Source organism: Neophocaena asiaeorientalis, unplaced genomic scaffold (assembly GCF_003031525.2).
Source record: "Neophocaena asiaeorientalis asiaeorientalis breed wild unplaced genomic scaffold, Neophocaena_asiaeorientalis_V1.1 scaffold71, whole genome shotgun sequence".
NCBI lineage: Eukaryota > Metazoa > Chordata > Mammalia > Artiodactyla > Phocoenidae > Neophocaena > Neophocaena asiaeorientalis.
Genome location: NW_020175439.1, coordinates 351820 through 373378, shown reverse-complemented (window position 1 = coordinate 373378; position 21559 = coordinate 351820). Strand labels below are relative to the sequence as shown.

The following is a 21559-nucleotide window of genomic DNA, read 5'->3' as shown; positions in this document are numbered from 1 at the left end:
TATCTTGCTAACGCTTGTTACTTGTCTTTTCTTTTTTTTTTTTAAAGTTATGGCCTACCTAGTGGGTATGAAGTGGTATCTCATTATGGTTTTGATTTGTGTTTCCCTAATGACTAATGCCATTGAACATATTTTCATGTGGTTGTTGGCCATTTTTATATCCTCTTTGGAGAGATGTCTATTTTAGTCCTTTGCCTGCTTTTTTTTTTTTTCTTTGCCTGCTTTTTAATTGGATTGTCTTTTTGTGGTTGAGTTGTAAGAGCTCTTTATATATTCTGATACTATATTCTTATCAGATATATGGTTTGCAAATATTTTCTCTCATTCTGTGGATTGTGTTTTCACTCTCTTGAGAGTATCCTTTGATGTGAACAAATTTTAAATTTTGATTATCTAATACACTTTTCTTTTGTTGCTTCTGCTTATGCTATCACATGTAAGAAACCATTGCCAGATCCAAGGTCATGAAGATTTCTGCCTATGTTTTCTTCTATGAGTTTTATAGTTTTAGTTCTTATGATTTAGGTCTTTGATCTATTTTGAGTTAATTTTTATATATGGTGTGAGGAAAGGGTCCAACTTCACTCTTTTACATGTGAATATCTATTCTCCCAGCACCATTTGTTGAAGAGACTGTTCTTTCCCCATCAAATGGTCTTGGTACTCTTTTTGAAAATCAATTGGCTATAGATTTATGGGCTTATTTCTGGACCCTCAAGTCCATTCTACTCATCTATATCTCTGTCTTTATGCCAATACCACACTGTTTTGATTACTGCAGTTTTGTATTAAGTTTTGAAATCAGGACGTATGAATTAACTTTATTCTTTTTTTTTTTTTTTTTGCGGTACGCGGGCCTCTCACTGTTGTGGCCTCTCCCACTGCAGAGCACAGGCTCCAGACGTGCAAGCCCAGCGGCCATGGCTCATGAGCCCAGCCACTCCGCAGCACCTGGGATCCCCCCGGACCAGGGCACGAACCCGCGTCCCGTGCATCGGCAGGCGGACTCTCAACCGCTGCACCACAAAGGAATCCCTATCTTTATTCTTTTTCAGGATTTTTTGGGGGGCTATTTGGAGTCCTTTGCAATTTCATGTGAATTTTAGCATCAGCTTTTCCTTTCCTTTGCAATTTCATGTGAATTTTAGCATCAGCTTTTCCTTTTCTGCAAAAATAGTGTTGAATTCGATAGGGATTGCATTGAATCTACAGATTGCTTTGGGGAGCATTGCCATCTTTACAATATTATGTCTTCCAATCCAACAACATGGTATATCCTTTCATTTATTTAAGTCCTCTTTAATTTCTTGCAGTAGTGTTCTGTAGTTTTTAGTGTATAAATCCTGCATCTCCTAAGTATTTTATTCTTTTTGTTGCTATTATAAATGGGATTTTTTTAAAAAGTTCCTTTTTTGATTGTTCATTCCCAGTGTATAGAAACACAACTGATCTTTGTGTATTGATCTTGCATCCTGCATCTTTGCATATTTCATTTATTAGCGCTAATAGTTTTTTAGTAGATTCTTTAGGATTTTGTATATAAAAGGTTCCTTTTATTGGAAAAGGGTATTTAGAAATCAAGATCTGCGTGCTAAGTGTGTTCATAGCTACTATGATATACTTGCTTCTAGGACCTCTTAGCAGATGGAGCTGGAAAATATATACTTAATACATATCTATACATAACTCTGTTTCTCCGTATTAAAAATCATGAGTTTGTACTGATACCTCCCATTTCAATCCTATTAATGTAACTGGAGCTGGGACTCTGCATGTTTCAAGCAGCAGCCTGCAGTGTCAGAGAAGCTCCAGAGCTGGAAGCAAGAGGTATACTGTGACCAGTTCTGTGGCTGGAGTAAGAAGTGGTATGGGGAGGATTTTGAACTGGTGCACGAGATGGATTTAATATACTTGGTTTCTGTAATAACTTTCTCTCTCTGTTTTCCTCTGGACACACTTTTCTCAAATTCCTTTTTGGATTTCCTCTGCCAATGCCTTAAATACTGAGTGATCCTCTGGGTTCTGCACCAAGCCCCCTCTTTGCCCTCTCAGCACATTTTCTAGACTAGCTCATTGCCTCTCATGTCTTTGAGTCCCCTTGGTAATAGCTCCAGTTCACGTCTTCTGTGCTTCAGACCAACTTATTCAACTACATACTAAACAGTTTCACTTGGATGTTCTGCTGGTGCTGGTATGTCAGAGTTGAAATGTCCTAAACTTGTTTATTATTGCCTATTTCACTCTCCTTCCCTGTTGCTTTCTTCCTTTTGCTCAAGGGTTTCCTAGTTGGCCAAACCAGAAATCTGGGCGTCTCCATGGATTCCTCCCTCTTCTTCACCCCCTACAACAAAGTCTTCCTCTTTTTTTTTTTAATTGATTAATTTTTATTTTTGGCTGTGCTGGGTCTTCGTTGCTGCACATGGGCTTTCTCTAGTTGCGGCGAGCGGGGGGCTACTCTTCGTTGTGGTGCATGGGCTTCTCAATGCGGTGGCTTCTCTTGCAGCAGAGCACAGGGTCTAGGCGCGCGGGCTTCAGTAGTTGTGGCGCATGGACTTAGTTGCTCCACGGCATGTGGGATCTTCCTGGACCAGAGATTGAACCCGTGTCCCCTGCGTTGGCAGGTGGATTCTTAACCACTGTACCACCAGGGAAGTCCCTAACAAAGTCTTCTTGATTCACTCTCTTAAGTATCTCAAATCTGTCCATTCATCTTCATCCTCAGAGCCACTGCCTTAAACCAGATATCCCTCACTTGGACTTCAGCATGCTAATTGGCCTTCCCAGCCCATTCTTCGCCTTGTAGCCATTAAGAAAATGGGTTCAGGGCTTCCCTGGTGGCACAGTGGTTGAGAGTCCACCTGCTGATGCAGGGGACACGGGTTCGTGCCCCGGTTCGGGAAGATCCCACATGCCGCGGAGCGGCTGGGCCCGTGAGCCATGGCCGCTGAGCCTGCGCGTCCAGAGCCTGTGCTCCGCAACGGGAGAGGCCACAGCAGTGAGAGGCCTGCGTACCGCAAAAAAAAAAAAAAAAAAAAAAAGAAAGAAAATGTGTTCTAAGTTCTGGTCCTGGCTTTGCCACTTATTAGGTATATGAACTTAGGTTGCTTAATCCCTTTAAGGCTCAGTTTCCTCATCTGTAATATGGGGACAAGAATAGTGCTTATTTTATAGGGCAATTGTGAGACGTAAATGAGGTGATGCATGTAAAGTTCTTAGCATATTGGCTGATTCAGAGTAAATGGTCAATAAATGTTAGCTAATATAAGCATTCCAGGGTTCTTCATGTTCCAGCCTCTGCTCATTTCTGCAGTTTCTTTGATTGCTTCCTTCCACTCAGTTTTTCAGCTTTTCCGAACTTCTTTCAGTTGCTCCAATATCTCATTCTCTCTTTTTGCCTCCAGACCATTCCTCTGCTCTCTTTCCTAAAATTCTCTCCTCTCTCACTTTTCCCCTCTTATTCATCCTTCTGAATCTATACATCACTATCTCTGGGAAGTCTTGACTTGGTGTCACTTATCTGTGTTCCAGTTACACTCTTTAACTTCCCTTATCAAGGATCGTATCTCACTGCACTGGAGTTAACTTGGTTTCTCTGAGGGCAGGATCCCTGAGGGCAGGGACCAATTTACCTCGTTCACTATTGCCTCTCCAGTACCTAACACAGTGCTTGACTCACTGAGTGAAATGAATGAATGGGTGATGACGAATGGGCCACAGCATCGCTATTTTCTGATCTCCTGCCTGGTAAACTCCTGGTGACAGCCCTGCCTGGCTGCAGGAGTGGGGAGGGCTGAAGGGGGAGCTCTCCTTATATGAGCCATTAGCGGTTGCTGCATTGTTGGCCCCCCAGATCTTAGCTGATCAGTGACTCCTAAGACTTCCTCTACACATGAATATCGGGCTACTTTTCCTGTCCTAACCTCCATCAACAACAGTTTGATGGCCTTTCTCTTCCCTGGGAAACATCCCTTGAAAGCATCACCCTATGGTGCAATCTGTTATCCCTAACTTTGAGATCACTTTGTTATATTTAGAACTATTAAATTGAATGTATATTCAATATTTGGCAATTTCATATGGTTCATCCTATATGTGAATCTGAGAAGCTAATTGTACTGTAGTGCGAACTGTAAGTAGTTATAGACTGAAAGAATGATGGAGTTGGGCAGGTCGCCCTGAGACAGCTGGAATTTGTGGTGCAAGAAGAATCAGTGAGATAGAACAGATAGTAAGAGTCAGTAGACTAGGGCTTCCAGTCATTTTCTTTTGCTTAGAAGTAGAATTATTTGGTTCAGAAGTGCTTTCCCGGAAAGCCCACGGGGCAGGCCCAAAAGCCACTGTTCAGACCCCCAGGGCACTGGAGGAGAATTCGGCTCCCTCTCAGTGGGAACCTGGTGGCCCCAACCTGCCTCACAGCCACAGGTCCAAGCGGCCCACACAAAACCGTCGGCACTGAGAGAAGGAAGCCGCTGGGGGGCAGCAAAGGCTCGTAGATTTCTCCGTACAGGGGCTATTCTTTCAAGTACTGTACTTTTTTTTTTTTTAACGAATTGCTCAAATACTTGGAAATTTAACTGAGAGCGATTTTATAATCTGAACTGGACTGTACGAGTAGAGACCCCGTTTGTCATTTCCTTCCAGAAATATATTTTTTTCCTGCCAGAATTCTACTACTCTCCCCCCGCCCCACCCCCCGGTCATTTTCAAGAATCCCAGAGCTTTTTCTCACTCCAGGAAGGCCATGTCCAGGCCCCCTGAGTGAGGAGCTGGCGGGGCGGGATGGACAGTGGCAGAGCCGGATGCCCAGCGCGGATCCGGTCCCTGGGGAGCCGGACCAAGGGGGCACTGTGAGCTGGAGCGCCCCCGGGCCTCAGGAACCGCGGGCAGAGCTGACTTTGCAGCCGCTCAGCACCTCTGGCTACAAGGTGGACACACCGACCTGATGCCCTGGAAAACACCTTTAGAAAATGGCTTTTAGGGGAGCAGATTTGGCGAGAGGCACCAAACTATACCTTGCAGTGCCCGATCCCGTGGCAGTTTGTGTCACCACTGTGTCTCAGAACGAAAACAACACCCTAAGGTTTCGCGCCTTCCGGGAAGCGGCAGTTGGAGACCCAACTTGGAAATAGGCGAATGGGGCCTTTGCGTGGCAGGTGCGGCGGGGCTGGGGGCGGCGCGCAGGGAGGGCGCCCGCAAAGCGCTCTCGCAGAGTTGGGCGGGGGTGCTCGCCGAGGTGACAGGAGGAAGCGGGAGGTGGAGGGTGGAGAGGAGGTCCCGCCCCCACCTCGCTCTCCTTTACGGGAAGTGATGTGCGGCCCGACGGAAAATACCCGCCGAGGACCCAAAAAAGGCCGTCAGCGGGTAGACGCGGCGCGCGCAGAAGGAGCGGCGTGGGGACCGCGGGCGAAGCAGGTGAGGCGGCCGGCGCGGGCGGGGGAGGCGCGCTCAGGCCCGGGGCTCCTGGAGGGTCCAGTCATCCCGCGGGGCTGAGCGACGGAGCGGGCGAGCGCAGGGTCTGGCCCTGGGGCGGGGGGGTGGAGCTGCAGCTCCTTCTCTCCCCGCCTGTGGGCGGCTGAGCCCACCAGAAAAGCTGCTTTGCTTCTCCCAGGCCCTCAGCACAGACCCCACGATGACAGAGACGGGGGTGAGGGTCAGCTTGGGCGAGGTGCTGATTAGGTGGAGTCCCAGGTTGGGACGGGGCTGAGGTCACCTCCGGGCGGCATCCAGATGCGAGGCTCCCCATCTCGGGGTGGGAGGAAGGAAACTTCTCTGGCAGGAGAGGAGGAAGGTCCCAGACCTCCTGCACGCCCCCCCTCCGCCCCCCAACCCCCCGCCGTTCTTTCCTCCCTCCCTTTGTTGTCGGTTGAATGATTTATCATCTTGACACCTTTGCTGGTGAGGGTCTGGAAGGGCAAACTGCACGGGTGGGAGAGGGTTCTCTCTTTCCCTGCCAATCAGACAGAAAACCCTACCAGGCAGCCAGGCTCTCGGGTCTTGACTGGTGGTAGGGCTGGTGTGATGACTCGTTTGGTAACTATTGCCAAAGCTTTTGTCTCTGTCCCAGTAGATCACCGATTAAGCAAAGTCAGGCCTGAAGTGAAGGAAAGCTTGTGAGCCCTTGACTTCACCTTCCCAGCATTTCGGCTCCTGCGGGCCACATGACTTCCTAATCTCCTGCCAGGGGGTCCTCTTTCTTACCTCTATGGGCTAACAGCTATTTTTTCCTACTGGATGGATTATCACTTTTGGGTCAGCTCATCATTCAGATGTTGAGAAGGGGAGTAGTGTTATGCTGTATAAATTTTCTATAATTATTGGTGATATAACTTGGTGCTTCACTGTTCTTGTTCCATTTATTTATTTATTTTAACCTTCTTAGAAACTTGCTTTAGGGGGAAAACACAGTCTGGAAAACAGAATTTCTGCAGATGGTTACAAATGAAGAAAGGTTAATGTAGTGCTGGAAAGACTTGACTGACCATCATTCTTTTCTATATTTTATGTTAGTTTTCATTCCTACTTTCTTCCTTTCCTTTATTCTTTCTTCCTTACTCCCTCACTTCCTTAATTTCCATGGCCTGCCTTGATTTTTAACTTTGATGAAGTACAATTAATTTATTTTTTCTTCTGTTGCTCTGCTTTTGGTGTCAAATCTAAAAAACCATTGCTAAATCCAAAGCCATGAAGATTTATGCCTATGTTTTCTTCTAAGAGTTGTATAGTTTTAGCTCTTACATTTCCATCTTTGACTCACTTTAATTTTTCTATATGGTGTGTGGTACGGGGTCTAACTTAATTTTTTTGCATATGGACATCCAGTTCTCCCAGCACCATTTGTTGAAAAGATTATTTTTTCCCCTTTGAATGCTGTTGGTGCCTGTGTTGAAAATAAATTGACTGTAAATGTGAGGGTTTATTTCTAGACTCTCAGTTCTACTCCACTGATCTGTATGTCTGTCCTTATGCTAGTATCATACTCGCCTCTTTATTAGCTATGTACATGGTGAGTTTTGAGATCGGGAAGTGTGAGTCCTCCCACTTTGCTTTTCTGTTTTGAGACTGTTCTGGCTATTCTGGGTTCCCTGAATTTCCATATGAAATTTAAGATCAGCTTCTCAATTTCTGTTGCCTTGGTTTTAAAAGAGATCTAAGGGTCTTGAAGTGGGCAACAGTCTCTAGGAACCAGACTCTTGATTTTCCTCTTCCAAACCCGCTTTCGCTTAGTCTCACCTGTCTCCGTTAATGGCAACTTCACTCTTCCAGGTGCTCAGGCTAAACACCCCAGGGTCACCCCTGATTCTTTTCTTTCTCTCACACTCCACATCTAGTCCCTCAGCAGATCTCATTGGTTCTATTTTGAGTCTATACCTAGGATAGGAAATTTCCACAGTTTCCCCTGCTTCCACCAAGTTCCTTTCACTTCTGTCGCCTGGATTACTCAAAAGCCTCCTACAGGGCCACTCTGCTTCCACCCTCACCACTATACAGTCTGTTCTCAACACAGCAGCCAGAGTCAATTATGTCTCACTCCGGTGCTCAAAGCTCTCCAGTGGCTTTTTATCTCAGAAGGAAACCAAAGTCCTTACTGTGGCCTGCAGTCCCCTTACATGGTGTGGGGGGCTTCATCTTCTATCGCTCCCCTCTTTTCACACTCTGCTTCAGCCACGCCTCAGGACCTTTGTATTTGCTGTTTCCTCTGCCTGGAATGTTCTTCCTTCAGATGTCTGCACAGCTTACTCACTCATTTCTTTCAAGTCAAAAGTCATTTCTTTAGAGATGCCTTCTTGTACCATCCCATCTAAAATAGCATCCTTCACCCCCCATCCCCACCCTGCCCCATCATTTTCTTCCCCTTTCCCTTGCCTTATTTTTCTTTAGAGTATTTATAGCACTTACTGTCATCACACACACACACACACACACACACACACACACACACAGATGTTGTACACAACATCTATCTCCCATTGGTGGAATACAAGCTCCATGAAGGTCAGGAATTTGTCTTGTTCCCTATGGTGGGCATAGCACCTAGAATGGTTTCTGGCACATATTAAGCCCTAAAAAATCATGTTGAGTGAGTGAAAAGGGAATGAGAGGCTGAGAAATGGGGATCACTCTGCTATTTCTTTCTCACTCTTCTTCCCACTTTATCCGAGAAGCAATGTCCATAGCTATACCACAACTCCTAAATCTCTCCTCTTCTATTCTCCTATTTTCCTCAAGATAATGGCCTTACCCTCCTTGGAAAGGGAAAGGTCAAACAAGCAGAAAGGTGAGGACTTTGGGTCCTTCCCACCGTGGCAGTGGGGAGACCTCTCCTCTGGGTGGGGGCATTCAGCATGTGTCTCCAGTGATTCGGTCTCTTGTTCTGATCTAGGGAGAGAGTGAAATCCCTTGGAAATTTGAGAAAATGGAATTTCATTTCCTAATGAATATTTTGCAGTACAGTGAATTTAATCTTTTTCTGACTTCTAACTGCAATTGCCAGTTCTGAGACTCATTTTGGCCTTTAATGACGTGACGACTTTAGGCTGTCAGCTGATTATGTGTATGTGGCCTTAGACAAAAAAAGAAGTGTTCAATAAACTCTTGCTGAATGTACCCATAAGTTAATGAATAAACTTGGGTTTGTTTTCCTCATTAGAAACCTCGAGCCCATATATTTAATTTTTCTTAGTGTACAGATGTAAGTATCTGGTCTCAGTCCACCTCATCCTGGTGCTCCTGATAGAGCAATATTGGCAACAGTTGAGAGGGGTTTCCCGCGGACCTCTCTCAGTGAGAATTGAATTAACTGGCCCAGACAGCACAGTAATCAATCTTCTGTGTTATTTTGAAAACTGAACTAGCCTTCCATCATTATTTAAACTTATCTTGGAATGTGCCCTGTCTATATCTTCACTACAAACTATGAAAAAGGATTATTTTTACGTACATGGAATATATATATATTTTTTTCTCTCTAATAAATTATGATAGGCTTGATACCACCTGAAAAACCAAACAGGGCTCACATATTTAAAGTGTGAGTCCGTAATTAACTGGATGGGTGGGAGAATCCCTCTCACCATGTATATGTATATCAAATCACCATGATGTACACTTTAAACATCTTACAATTTTGTATGTCAATTATGCCTCAATAAAGCTGGCCCACAATAATAAAAAAGAAAATGTGATCCCCTAGGCAGCAAGATTGTCTTGCCATTGTTAGAACAAGATTGCCTTCTGAAGAGAGGAAGTTTTCCCTTTCACTGCCTTCGCTTTTTATACTGTGTGCAGGTTTTGCTTGGATCTTATTTATTCCTCTGCCTCTTGGTCAGGAAGTTCCAGTTTATGGTCTGGTTTCCCTTAAGCTGATTATCTTGGGAGCAGACTGTGAGCACTGAGTTGGAGGAAGAGATAAAGGGTTTGTAATTAACTTTATGTCCAGAGGGTGAGAGGTGTGGAGCTGTGAGCATCCAGCTCGTTTTGGCCTCCTGTCTGGTGGTGCAGTACACCACATTGTTTTTCTTGTATGATTGAGGTCTGTAACACATATTTCATTTACTGTTAAAGAAAACTTGATGCCTCACTTACTCAAAAGAAATGTTGAAAGTTATTCTTCCTTGCCTGTTTTTGTTTTGTTTTTTGCCTCTTTGTATGTTACCCACGAGAAGGCCTCCCATTTGGTGCCTCAGCCACGCTTGGCACCACCCACAAATATGAAATCGGACTTTTGAGTCTTGAAATTGAACTTTTAACGTGGGGTCAGAGGTAGGGTGCCAGATTTAGCAAACTGGAAAAAAAAAAAAGAAATTTGCATTTTGGATGACCAACAACTGATATTTTACTCTAAGTATGTCCCAGGCAATATTTGGGACGTACTTATGCTAAAAAATTAGTTGTTTTTATGAAAGGCAAAATCAACTGGTGTCTTGAATCTAATCTGGTAACTAACCCTGTTTTGGTAAACCTAGGTTTATGCACAGGGAATGCATTGATCATGATAATGTCCAAAGAACGACTGAGCTATGGCTCATTTTGGTGATTGCACATGTGTCCATCTTAAGGAAGGAGGGGGCTTGTAAACTCAAGGAGTATTAGAACTAGAAGGAAGTAGAAGATTATCTTACTCTAGTGTTTGGCAGTTAAGGAAATTTTTATCCAGAGATGTTAAGTCATTTTCTAAGATCACACAGTTAGTAGCAGAGCCAGAACCGGAACTCTGGGTCCAGTGGTTGGTCTGCTACATAATGTCTTCCCTTAAGAGATCATGTGTAAGTTGCTTATGTTTTCATGCTGGCCTTTAATCACTTCTTTTGCCACCCTCCCATGATCGCTCCATTCTCCTGCTGTCCTTCCAGTCCCTAGATACGTTATGTGGCAGGCGAAGCCATCCTCACGGATACCCTTGTCTTTTCTCTGAGAACCATAGGACTGTTTAGAGCCACCATAGGTTGTATTTCTGTGGTGATGCCAGAAAGCCAGAAAGCCTGTCTTTCCATGTGTTTTTATTCCTTTTAAGGTCTGGTTAATATTTTTGTCACCTTTGAGTGTTCATCGTAAGATGCTTTGATTTAGGAGGACTTGCTGAGAATAATTCCACAGCCACCAAGTACTGTCTCACTGTAAGTCACTTGCTTTGTGTGGCCTATTCCTTTGATACTCCGTATCCTTTTGTATTTTGGTAGAATAAATATGGAAGCTACGTGGTAAGGACCAATGCAGTAGATAGGTATATGTGACTTCCTATTTAGAGATGTGTCCTTTTAAAACACTGGGTTATTTTCTTACTGTTTAAAAGTTATTTGTACTTATTTGAGAAAGCAGTCTTGAAAACGAATATGCTTCCTCTGACTGCCACGAGAATACCCTATTTCAGAGCCACTAATCCTGTTTTTTCATAGCTTTGTTGATTAATTCATATAAAGCCTTACCAGCTGCCAGGTCAAAGCATAACAATAAAATTGGTTGCCAAGAGACTGAAAAATCTGTTCGTTCTTAACTAACTGCTGCTCATCTATGTTGCTCTGATCCCACCTCATGGGCCGCTGGTCAAGTCTTATCTGAGTATGGCTGGTTACTTATCTCCTGTATATTTGTATCATTTGCAACAAAGGCAGGGTCTCAGTCAGCTAATAAAGCTTATGGTAAGGTATTGTTTAAATTCTTGCTGTACTAGCCCTAACACGGGAAGGAAGGAATGAGACATACACCTGAGAATTTTAAAATATAATCCATGGTTGTGGTCGGGATTTCTTTGTTTCCTGCAGTGTGTGAATCATTTTCATAATGAATCTCACCACTGCAAGGGAGCAACCCCAGGCATGAGTAAAAAGGTCTAGCAGCCCTTGAAAAGATAAGGTACCGTCCTTCTAGTCAGATACTGGAGACCAAATGTGGCCAAACAAGCTGCTGGCTGTTCCAGGCTGGGCTTCCTTCGTCAGGGACAAGGTCAGTTCTCCATTGCCCCCACTCTGCTTAGGCCCAGAGGGCCGTGAAGTGGGTTGTGGTATTTCCTCAGGGAGTGACTCATCCCTGTGTTCCACAGCTCCTGCTGGAATGTGGAGGAACCAACACAGGCAGGAATTAGTGGATTGGTTTTTAGCTTCTAACACTGCCAATAATTAACTAAGTGATATTACACCAGCGTTCTCAGCTGGGCTGGTTCCGACTCGCTCCTCCCGCAGAGGGCACTGGGCAATGTCTAGAGACACGTCTGGTTGTCACACCTGGGGAGCTATTGCTGGCATTTAGTGGGTAGAGACCAGGGGCGCCTCTAAACATCCCACAATGCACAGGACAGCCCCTCATGGCAAAGGGTCAGTCCTGCCCACCATGTCAGTAGGGCCAAGGCTGAGAAACCCTGCGTTAGACACATCGTTGAACCTCTCTGGTGTGCGGTTTCCTGAGTTCCACATTCTCTCCATCATGTAAAGTTAACTAAGCCTAACTCCACCACTCTTGCCTTTCTAACCTCTCCCTCACCCCAATTCTAAGTCATTAAATGTGAAGTAGGACCCAGGCATCTATATGTGTACATAGTTTTTAATCCCCACCAGGGATGCTGGTGGGCAGTTGGGACTGAGAACCCTGCCCTCAGGGATCATGGAGTGAGGTCCTCACCAAGGTGCCAGGTGGACCATTTGAGGGGAGTGGATGGTGTAGGGAGAGCCTACCAGTAGGAAGTGAGAGCCGGGTGGCAGGGCCTGGCTGCCGTGTGACTCAGCGCAGGTGGAAGGCTGCCAGAAGGGCCGCAGGGAGTGCTGTGACTGAAGGCTTGGTCCCTGAATTCCTCAGAGATGGGGCCCTCAGTCCCTCGGCCTGACGAGCTCTCAGCTTCCCGGGAGTGTCTGCTTCACAGATTCCCAGCTGGCCACCGTACCCTTGTGCCAGAGGTGCCAGAGACCTCAGAGATTCCCAAGGAAATAGTAGGACTGGCCAGTTTCTTCACTAACACCCCATTTCCTGCTTAGCTAGAGCCTCTCTGAGAGATTAAAAGTCAACAGCAAAAACCCCAACCCTGAGTCAGCAGCCCATTTTGCCCCCCAGATAAGGAAACCTCACTTGTTACACTTATGGCATCGTGTAATTTAAGGGCTGGTAGGCACCTTAGAAACAAGGGGGCCCAGCCTCCCCTCCACCTCAGAGGTTCAGAGCGGTCCCCAAGGTCACATGACAAATTGATGGCAGAGATGGTTCTAGAAGACAGGTCTGCTGGTTCTTTCTATGCCCCTGTGCAAATGTTTCTTAATTGTAACCAGCAGTGTCTCTTCCTTGAACTCTTCTGAAATATCACAGGAATTGAAGCAAGTATATTAATGATTTTCCCCTATGTTAAAGCAGTCCAGAAATATCTGTCTGCTATGGCTGTGTGCCAGCTGCCAGTTAAAGGCCACCATCATTTTTTTGCCTGTACTATTGCTTTTCTTCTTCTTCTTTTTTTTTTTTTTTTTTGGCCACACCATGCAGCATGTGGGATCTTACTTCCCTGGCCCGGTGTCAAACCTGCACCCCCTGCTGTGCAAGCGTGGAGTCTTAACCACTGGACCACCAGGAAAGTCCCTGCTGCTTTTCTGGTCCCGTTCTGTGCCACCCATAACCCATTCCTCACACAAAGCCAGTGATCTTTAAACAATGTAAATCAGATCATATCCTTCTGTTTAAAATTCCTCAGTCGGGGCTTCCCTGGTGGCGCAGTGGTTGAGAGTCCGCCTGCCGATGCAGGGGACACGGGTTCGTGCCCCGGTCCGGGAGGATCCCACATGCCGCGGAGCGGCTGGGCCCGTGAGCCATGGCCGCTGAGCCTGTGCGTCCGGAGCCTGTGCTCTGCAACGGGAGAGGCCACAACAGTGAGAGGCCCGCGTACCGCAAAAAAAAAAAAAAAAAATTCCTTAGTCACTTCCCATTGCAGTTGGTGTAAAATCCAAATGTTCTAACTGGTCTGGAAGAGTCTCCGTGATCTGAGCCCTGTTGACCTCTTTGACCTCAGTTCATCCCTGTGCCTCCATCTTTCAGCCTTATCTACTTCCTTTCTGTTCCTTAAAAATGCCAAGTTCTTTCCTTCCTCAGAGCCTTTATACTTGCCTATAATTCTTTTCTCTAGATCCTCACCTGGCTGGTCCCTTGCAGCAGAGTAATCCCTGATGACTCTGTTGAAAGTAGTCTCTAGTCAGTCTCTTCCCTATTATTACACTATTGTCTTCACAGGACTTAGTACTCTTTGAAATTATTTTATCTCTATCTTCACTTATTACTGTCTGTGTCTTCCTACTGAATTGTTCTGTCTATGAGAGCAGGGACTTTTTCTGTTTTGTGAACTCTCTATGCTTAGCACCTAGAATAATGCCTGGCACATGGTAGATGCTAAGGTAATAAATGAATGATAGAGTAACTAGGGAGTTGGTGTTAGAGAAGATTGCCTGACAGATTGTCCTATGTAATTCCTATTTTTTCCTACATTGAGCTTTATTTATTTTTTAAACTTGTTTCTTTTTTTAAAATTAATTCATTAATTAATTGTTGACTGCGTTGGGTCTTCGTTGCTGTGTGCGGGCTTTCTCTAGTTGTGGCGAGTGGGGGCTACTCTTCCTTGCAGTGCGCGGGCTTCTCATTGTGGTGGCTTCTCTTGCTGCAGAGTATGGGCCCTAGGCGCCCAGGCTTCAGTAGTTGTGGCACATGGGCTCTAGAGCGCAGGCTCAGTAGTTGTGGTGCACGGGCTTAGTTGCTCCGCAGCATGTGGGATCTTCCTGGACCAGGGCTCGAACCTGTGTCCCCGCATTGGCAGGAGGACTCAACCACTGCTCCGCCAGGGAAGTCCTGGACTTTATTTTTTGAACTAAAACTGGAATGCCAGTTTGATACATGAGAAAAGTGCAACTGTTAAGCAGACTAGATTCCTTTCTTTGAAGATGAATGTACTCACTTCCTCTGTTAAAAACTCTGTGGGAAGCAAATATAAAAGGACAAGGGTACTTGGTAAGCACAGACTCAGACACAGGGACTTAGAAATCAGACAGGTCCAAGAGCTTTAGTGCTGGATGAGGCTTGTAAGATCACCATGGGAATGGTTCCTCAAAACTGGCTGCCCATGAAAATCACACAGGGAACTTTTATTTAAAACATACTCACGCAGGGACTTTCTTGGCGGTCCAGTGGCTAACACTCTGTGCTCCCAATGCAGGGGACCTAGGTTTGATCCCTGGTCAGGGAACTAGATCCCACATGCTGCAACTAAAGATCCCGCACACGGCAACAAAGATCCCGTGTGCCACAACTAAGACCCGGTGCAGCCAAATAAATATTAAAAAAAAAAAAAAAAAACCAAAACCTAAAAAAAATACACATGCAAAACCACACGTTTTTCAGTCTCTCCTTTGGAGATTTTAATTTGCTATTCTTGGCATTAAGGCTGGGGAATCCATGTTTTATCTAAAATGCTGCTGTAGTGATGGATGGTGCACAGCCAGGTTTGGGAACCAGTTACTGAGCCCACTTCTGTTCCCAGGTGAATACACTGAGAGGTTCAAAGAGATCCCCTGTCTCACTCAGGGGCACCCACCTGGGGAGCTGGGAGATGGCACTCAAATCTCCCAGCTTTCTCTGCGCCTTTTGAAAAATGTAGTGAGAAAGAGTCTCAGGGACAGAGGTGGCACAGCCTTGGAAGTTGTGGGTTTATTACTTTTTTCTTTATTGACATGTAACTAACCAGTCTGGTGTCAAACAGGAAATGCATGTAGCATCGTTTTCCTTTTTTATTACAAACTGTCAGAACAATCTGATTTTAGTGGAGCGATGATCAAAGTGTGGTTCTGGGACCGGCAACACTGGCACCATCTGGGAACTTGTTAGAAAGGCAGATTCTCAGCCCCGGCCCAGAACTACTGATTCTGGAACTCTGGAGATGGCCCACCAGTCTGTATTTTCAAGCCATCCAGATAATTCTGATGCCCACTGAAGCTTGAGAACCACCATCACAGGCACTTTTTACAACCCAACCATTGGTTAAAGAAGCTGGCCTCGGCCTTTTAGTTGGTGACTCATTAACATGCAGGACTTAAGCTAGCCATCTGCTTTCCTTGGTGAAGTTTGTTCAAAATAGGGACTTTTGTTATAAATCTTCATTAGACTGCTACACAAGAAAGGGGGGGATGGGTTAATACTTGTTGAACACCTGCTGCATGTGACGCTCTGTGCTGGAAGCTCTTACCTGTTGTCTCATTTAATTCTCACAACCATCCTGCTAGGTAGGTATTATTATCCCTATTTTACAGATTTGGAGTCTTGAGGTTGGTGGAGGTTAAACGTGGTCTTCCCTCTGGGTTATTTGCCCAGAGATGGTTGTGCGTTTTGCTGTCTGTGGTCTCCACTCAAACCTCTTTATGCACAATCAGGAGTCCTCTGGGAATCTTGTTATAAATGCACATTCCCTAGCCATCCTCTCAGAGATCCTCCTTCAGGGGCCTGGGTGGATTTTCTTCAGGTGCTCCAGGTGATTCTGCTGCCAGTGGGCATCAGACCATACTTGGAGAAGTTCTCTCCTGGATCCAATCACTCTTGCTTCAGTAGTTGGACCAGATGTCTCTCAAGGCTCCTCGGAAGTTCTGTGGTTCGCCAGTGTTTTGCTCACAGGCCTTGGGCACTGGGTGGGGACACTGGCAGAAGAAGTATGAACATGGGAGGTGGGAGCTTGGGAGCCTGGACAGAGAAGTCTCTTACATGCCTGGGTGTTCATGCTCTCTGCTGCCTCTTAGAGTGCCCAGGCCATGTCTTGGCTTTGAGTAACTTGTGATCCTTTCAGTTATCTACCCCAAATCGTGCAACTTTTCTTATAGCAACTTCGCCCTTGTGTTGGTGGACTGCCCTGATGTCCACCTTATTTTTCAGGCATAGAATGGACATATTTAGTGAATGAATTGTTAATCCATTAGGAGACAATGATTTGGTGCCATTCTGAAGGAAAAAAGGGAGATGAAAATTAAAAAAGAATTTCATCATGTCTGATGTCCTTCTTTGCGAGTTGGAATGCTGATTTCTGTCCAGAAGTTTAGAAGCAACTACGAACATAAGTACTAACATAAGAACCCCAGGGCGTCTGTAGTAGAAAAGATGCATGGAGAAGTCAACATTGTTGAAATATTACATTTCTTTAACAAGTCTTAGTCCCTGAAACAAATTGTGTAGGAAAAGGGTGGAAGGAAATTCATGAAAGCAAACATTTCAGCTTCCTGGGATCCACTGTATATAAGGTTAATTATTTTTCCAGTAAGAAAATAACCAAGGTACAGGTTAAGTTTCTAAGGATAATTTATTTTGCCACTGATATCAGAGTTGGTAATAACAACAGGTAACTGAGTCCAGTAGCTAGAGCTATCATTTATTGAGAGCTTACTATGTGTCAGGAATTATATGAACATTCTCTCACTTAATCCTCAATAGACTTTCAAAGTAAATATTATCCTTCATTTTACAGCTGATGAAATAGGCTCAGAAGGGTTAAGTAATTTAACCAGTGCTGGGACTGGGGTTTCCAGGTATGCAGGACTTTCGGTGCTAAAACGCAGTCCCAGGTAAACTGGGATGGTTGGTTTCCCTGAGTGTCACCCAGCTCACTGACCTACAGTTGATAGTTAGAAAGTAAGCCCAAAGGGTTCTGAATTGTCAGATAGATGATTCATATATGGAAATGTGCAGATTTGCCCCACAGAGAGACCGTCAGAACATTTTGTGGTGCCCATTTTTCTCTATTTTATACATAATTCTTATCTCGTTTATTTGGTTTCCATGTGCCTTGTCAATTAGAAGCTGCACATTGGCGGGGGAAGGGGTGACCCTAGAAAGGCACACTGATTATGGTGAGGGACAGCTGGCTAACAGAGAAGGTGAGGACAGGGAGAATGAAATGTAAACTAATAAAAGACAAAATCAATACAGTGTCAGGAGGCTTTTATTATAGGGGCAAACATACCTTAATAAGAATAGCTACTTTTGAACATTTACTATGTGCCAAACACTGTTTTAAGTACTTTATAGGTATTACATAATTCAATTTTTACAAAATAATCCTGTTATTATCCTGGTTCCACAGATGAGGAAACTGAGGCACAGAGAGGTTAAGTAACTTGCTGAAGGTCACACAGCCAGTGAGTGGTAAAGCCGAGATTCAGAGCCAGGCAGCCTGCCTCCAGGGCCCAGATCCTCAGCATCCTGTTTCCGTGTAGACCCTAGATCCTGAGGATGTAGCACACATCAGAGGTGTTTATTGTGATGGCCTGACTCATCCAAGAAAAAAAAATTTAAGCTTGGGCATTACATTTCATTTTGTATTAATTAATTTTAAAGATTTTATCAGGGCATAGTTCTACAAGGCCTGTTAGGAGAAGCCATCTGAGTCCCCGCCCCCAGTTCATTTCCTGCTCCCCAGAGTCAACTGCTTTCAGTTCTTGCAATGAATTGACTCTTGCTGGTCGTTATATCCCATCTCTAAATGACGTACTTATATTTCTATGGCCGGTTTTTCAGTTTGAGGCATTATCTGTTGATGCTTTACTATGGAAGAAGAGAGTTTTAGCTTGTTTTTCCACCTATACCCCTACCACACACGTATACCATTTCCATCTCCTCCTTCTCCCGACAGGTACATCAGAGTTTTAGCTAGATTGACATGTCATGGGCTCCTTTGCATCTTTCAGCGTCCCTCCTGGGTTGGGCAGATTCTCCCGAGAAGACCATTTGAACCCACCTGCCTGTGGAGTATGCCTGCCTTCTGGAAGTCCAGTGTGTAGGTGAGGGTGGAGGTGTCTTCATACTTAGCAACTTCTCAGTGCCTCCCCCTGCCTCCACTGAAGTTGGTATGACTCAGAGACCCTCTGAGAGTCTGGTACTCGGTGTTTTACTCTCTCCAGAGAATAAACCTTCGACTACTGCCAGACCTGGAGGAGTCACAAGGCTGGCAAGGGTGGGGCTTGGGGTGTAAACAGACTTCCACCATTTTTAGCCCCACTTTACCCTCTCCCCTCCCTCGGAGGTGTTTGGGGCCCCAACTGCCTAAGCCTTTCTGGAGATTCTGTGATGAGTTGCTTGTTGGCTTTCTCTAATGGCAGGTAAAGAGTACGCTTTCCTGGGTCTGCTAATCGATTACCTCTTGTTCATCTATTCGATACTTTCTAGCTTCCAACATTTTCTTCCTGTTGTTTCCACTTATGTTCTCTTTGTTTTTGTAAGTTTATGTCTGTAAGAAATAAAATTCTCTTCCTTGTTATACTAGTGAGATTTGGGGAGGTAATAGAACTAAATGTATTTAGTGTGCCATCTGTATCCTGAAGCCTGAAATACATTTGAGAAAGCTTTCACTGCAAAGTGGTCTAAAAAAAGGTTGTATTGCTCTAAGACTTATAGTTCTATGAAAAATGGGGTTGTTGAAGTTTTACTTGCTACTGAAAGTGTCGTTCCAGGACAAGGAGCATCATTGTTACCTGGGTATCACCTGGGTGCTCCTTAGAAATGCAGAATCCTGGGCCCTACCCAGACCTATTGAATCAGAATTAGCATTTTAACAAAACCCTAAGATTCCTAAGAACCCTGAAGGCTGAGAAGTGCTAATATGAAACTTTACTCAGCTTCTACTGTAATTTAGAATAAGCTAACTATAATGAGTTTTAATCTGGGATTTAAACATTTTGGTACTTTCCCTTAATAAATTATTCTCCACATTCTAGAGGTTGCTGTGAGAAAAGAGGAGTATATAAGTTTTCCTTTATAAACCACATAAACCGAAAATTCCGTGTCATTTACCAGATGATGTCAGACTGGTTATGTTCAGGTGTTTTCAGTTGCTCACATTTCAGGTTGGTGATGGGATTGTGTAGATTGTATCGGTGGAGCCTTCAGTCACACTTTGAGTGGTCAAAGTGAGCGGGTGGCTTCCCTTAGAGGCAAAGGATAGAGTGATTCGTTTTACGCCCAGCATCTATCCCAGTGACAGGCTTGTCTTCAGCTAGTGATTTGTGGGACGGGTGAGTCAGATAAGACACAATTCCTGTCTTCAAGATATTCAGGAACTTCCCTGGCGGCCCAGTGGTTAAGACTCCGTGCTTCCACTGCAGGGGAGCACGGGTTTGATCCCTGGTTGGGGAACTAAGACCTCACAGGCCATGCGGCACGGCCAAGAAAAAAAAAAGATATTCACCAACCAGCAAGAAATAAATTGGATAATTACCATACAGGGTTAACCTGTTCTAGGAAGAGTGAGCACAGAGAAGGGGCATCTAATGCAGCATTACTGGCAGAAGAAGGAGCGAAGGACTAAGTCTCTGGGTGAGTTTAGAGCAGGTGCCCTATGGGGAGTGTATCAGAATCACCTGGAGGGCTTGTTGGCCGCCCCCATCCTTAGAATTTCTGATCCCATAGGCCTGGGGTGGACCCACGAATGTGCATTTCTAACAGTTTCCCAGGTGCTGCTGGTGACTCTGCTCTCCCATTTTGAAAATCACTGGTTTAGAGAATTACAACTAGCTGTGGTGGCTGGAGTCAGGAGGCAGGGATGACAAGGAAGGTAGAGGCCTGAGGAGTGGGGATGCCACTGCGGAGGTGGTGGGGAGCCGTTGGCTGGCTTTGCAGAGGACGGTGATGGACACCCACTTACCTTTTGGAAAGATCACTTTGGCTGAGGCGTGGAGGATGGGTCCGTGGGGGGGCCCAGTTGGGGGCCGGAAAACCGAACGTGTGGTTGATTGTAGCCATCCAATGAGAAATGATAAACACTTGGAATAAAAGCAAGAGGAGGGAAGAGCCCTAGAACTTGGTGGCTAATGGAAGTGGGAGGAGCCACTGAGGGCCAGTCAGATGTCTGGCTGGATGTGTGTTCGGATTGTGTTACTCAAGACACAGGAGGAGAGGAGGGTCTGAAGCAGGGTCTGGAGAGGAGAGCACAGGAGGTAAGTGGAGGGCAGGACATGTTGAATTTAAGATGCCGGCAAGATATCTGGGTGGACCGCGCGGTAGAGAGTTTCCCTCGTGAGTCTGGAGGCCGGAGTGAGAGGTGTAGGAAGTCCCGTCACTTCTGCCACTTAACACTGATCTCCCGTGGTGTTTGTTTGGATCAGGCCTTGTGTTTGTAAAGAAACAATATTAATATAAACCTTCAGGGCCTTGAGAACACAGTACCTTTAAAGATGTTTTTTCAAGAAACATCTAATTTTTTGATGGGGGGAAAAAGAAAAAGTTGAAGTGTGAGTCTTCTAACGTTGGAAGGCGGTTAATACAGCCACCTTCTGTCTGAGAGACCAGGAGATTGGGTTTTAGTAAAAACTTGAAAGGGGCAAAGTCACTTGACTGGTTTGCAGGCCATATGACGAACAGCTGAGACTAATTAGCTGGATTGTGGGTTTTTACAGAGATGCCTGATTTTGAAAGTTGATGGAGCAAATTGCTTTTCAAAAGACTCTCTTGAAAAACTTTTACAAGTAGGCGATTCTGACTTTCACATCTTTGTATTAGACAAAAAGTAACTTTTTAGAAGAGGACATGTGATTCCAAGTTGTATAATTGTTGAAGTATTGGGAACGCCAGTCTCTGAAGTTTTAGGAAAATTAACCAGCGATTTATGCTTTATCAACGTATGCTTTTGCTTTTTTTGGTGGTGGGGAGGGAGGTAGAGTTCTGCCAATTTTCAAGTACTTAAAACATGTGCACTTTAACATACGATGCCACTGCATGTTAATTTTTTTTTAAACAAAGACTTCAAGACATCTGCTAAATTTCTTGGGTTTAGTTTGAAAAGTGCATTTTCAGTTACCAGAGAGTGAGTATGAATACTGACTGCATTCTTCCTTTCTTTTCTGTGCTTTAACAAAGTAACAGAGGCTTTTATTCTCAGATAATATGTTGAACAAGAGAGCCGATTATGGAATTGAATTGCTCTAAGAGTCTCGCTCATCCGCTGAGCATTTTATCCACAACAATTGAAGCTTATTGGGATTTTGTTTTCAATACTGTTAATAGCTCTAGTGGAGAATTATATAAGCATGTGTTTTAGTGTAAGATGTATTTCTTCTGTCAGTTAAATTTGCCTTCA

At 44.8% G+C, this 21559-nt stretch overlaps 1 protein-coding gene across 2 annotated transcripts in view; it reads left to right on the top strand.

Annotated features, from left to right (window-relative positions):
• The first annotated feature begins 5288 nt into the window (after positions 1–5288).
• The window catches only part of RAB27A (RAB27A, member RAS oncogene family), a 73411-nt gene continuing 57140 nt past the window's right edge, over positions 5289–21559 (top strand). Inside the window, exon 1 of one of the 2 annotated variants that reach the window (XM_024767773.1) lies at positions 5289–5412. The gene's annotated coding sequence lies outside the window, so the exon portion shown is untranslated. Of the gene's footprint in view, positions 5413–20291; positions 20421–21559 lie in introns of those variants that run through there. The other variant, XM_024767774.1, reaches the window with a different exon arrangement.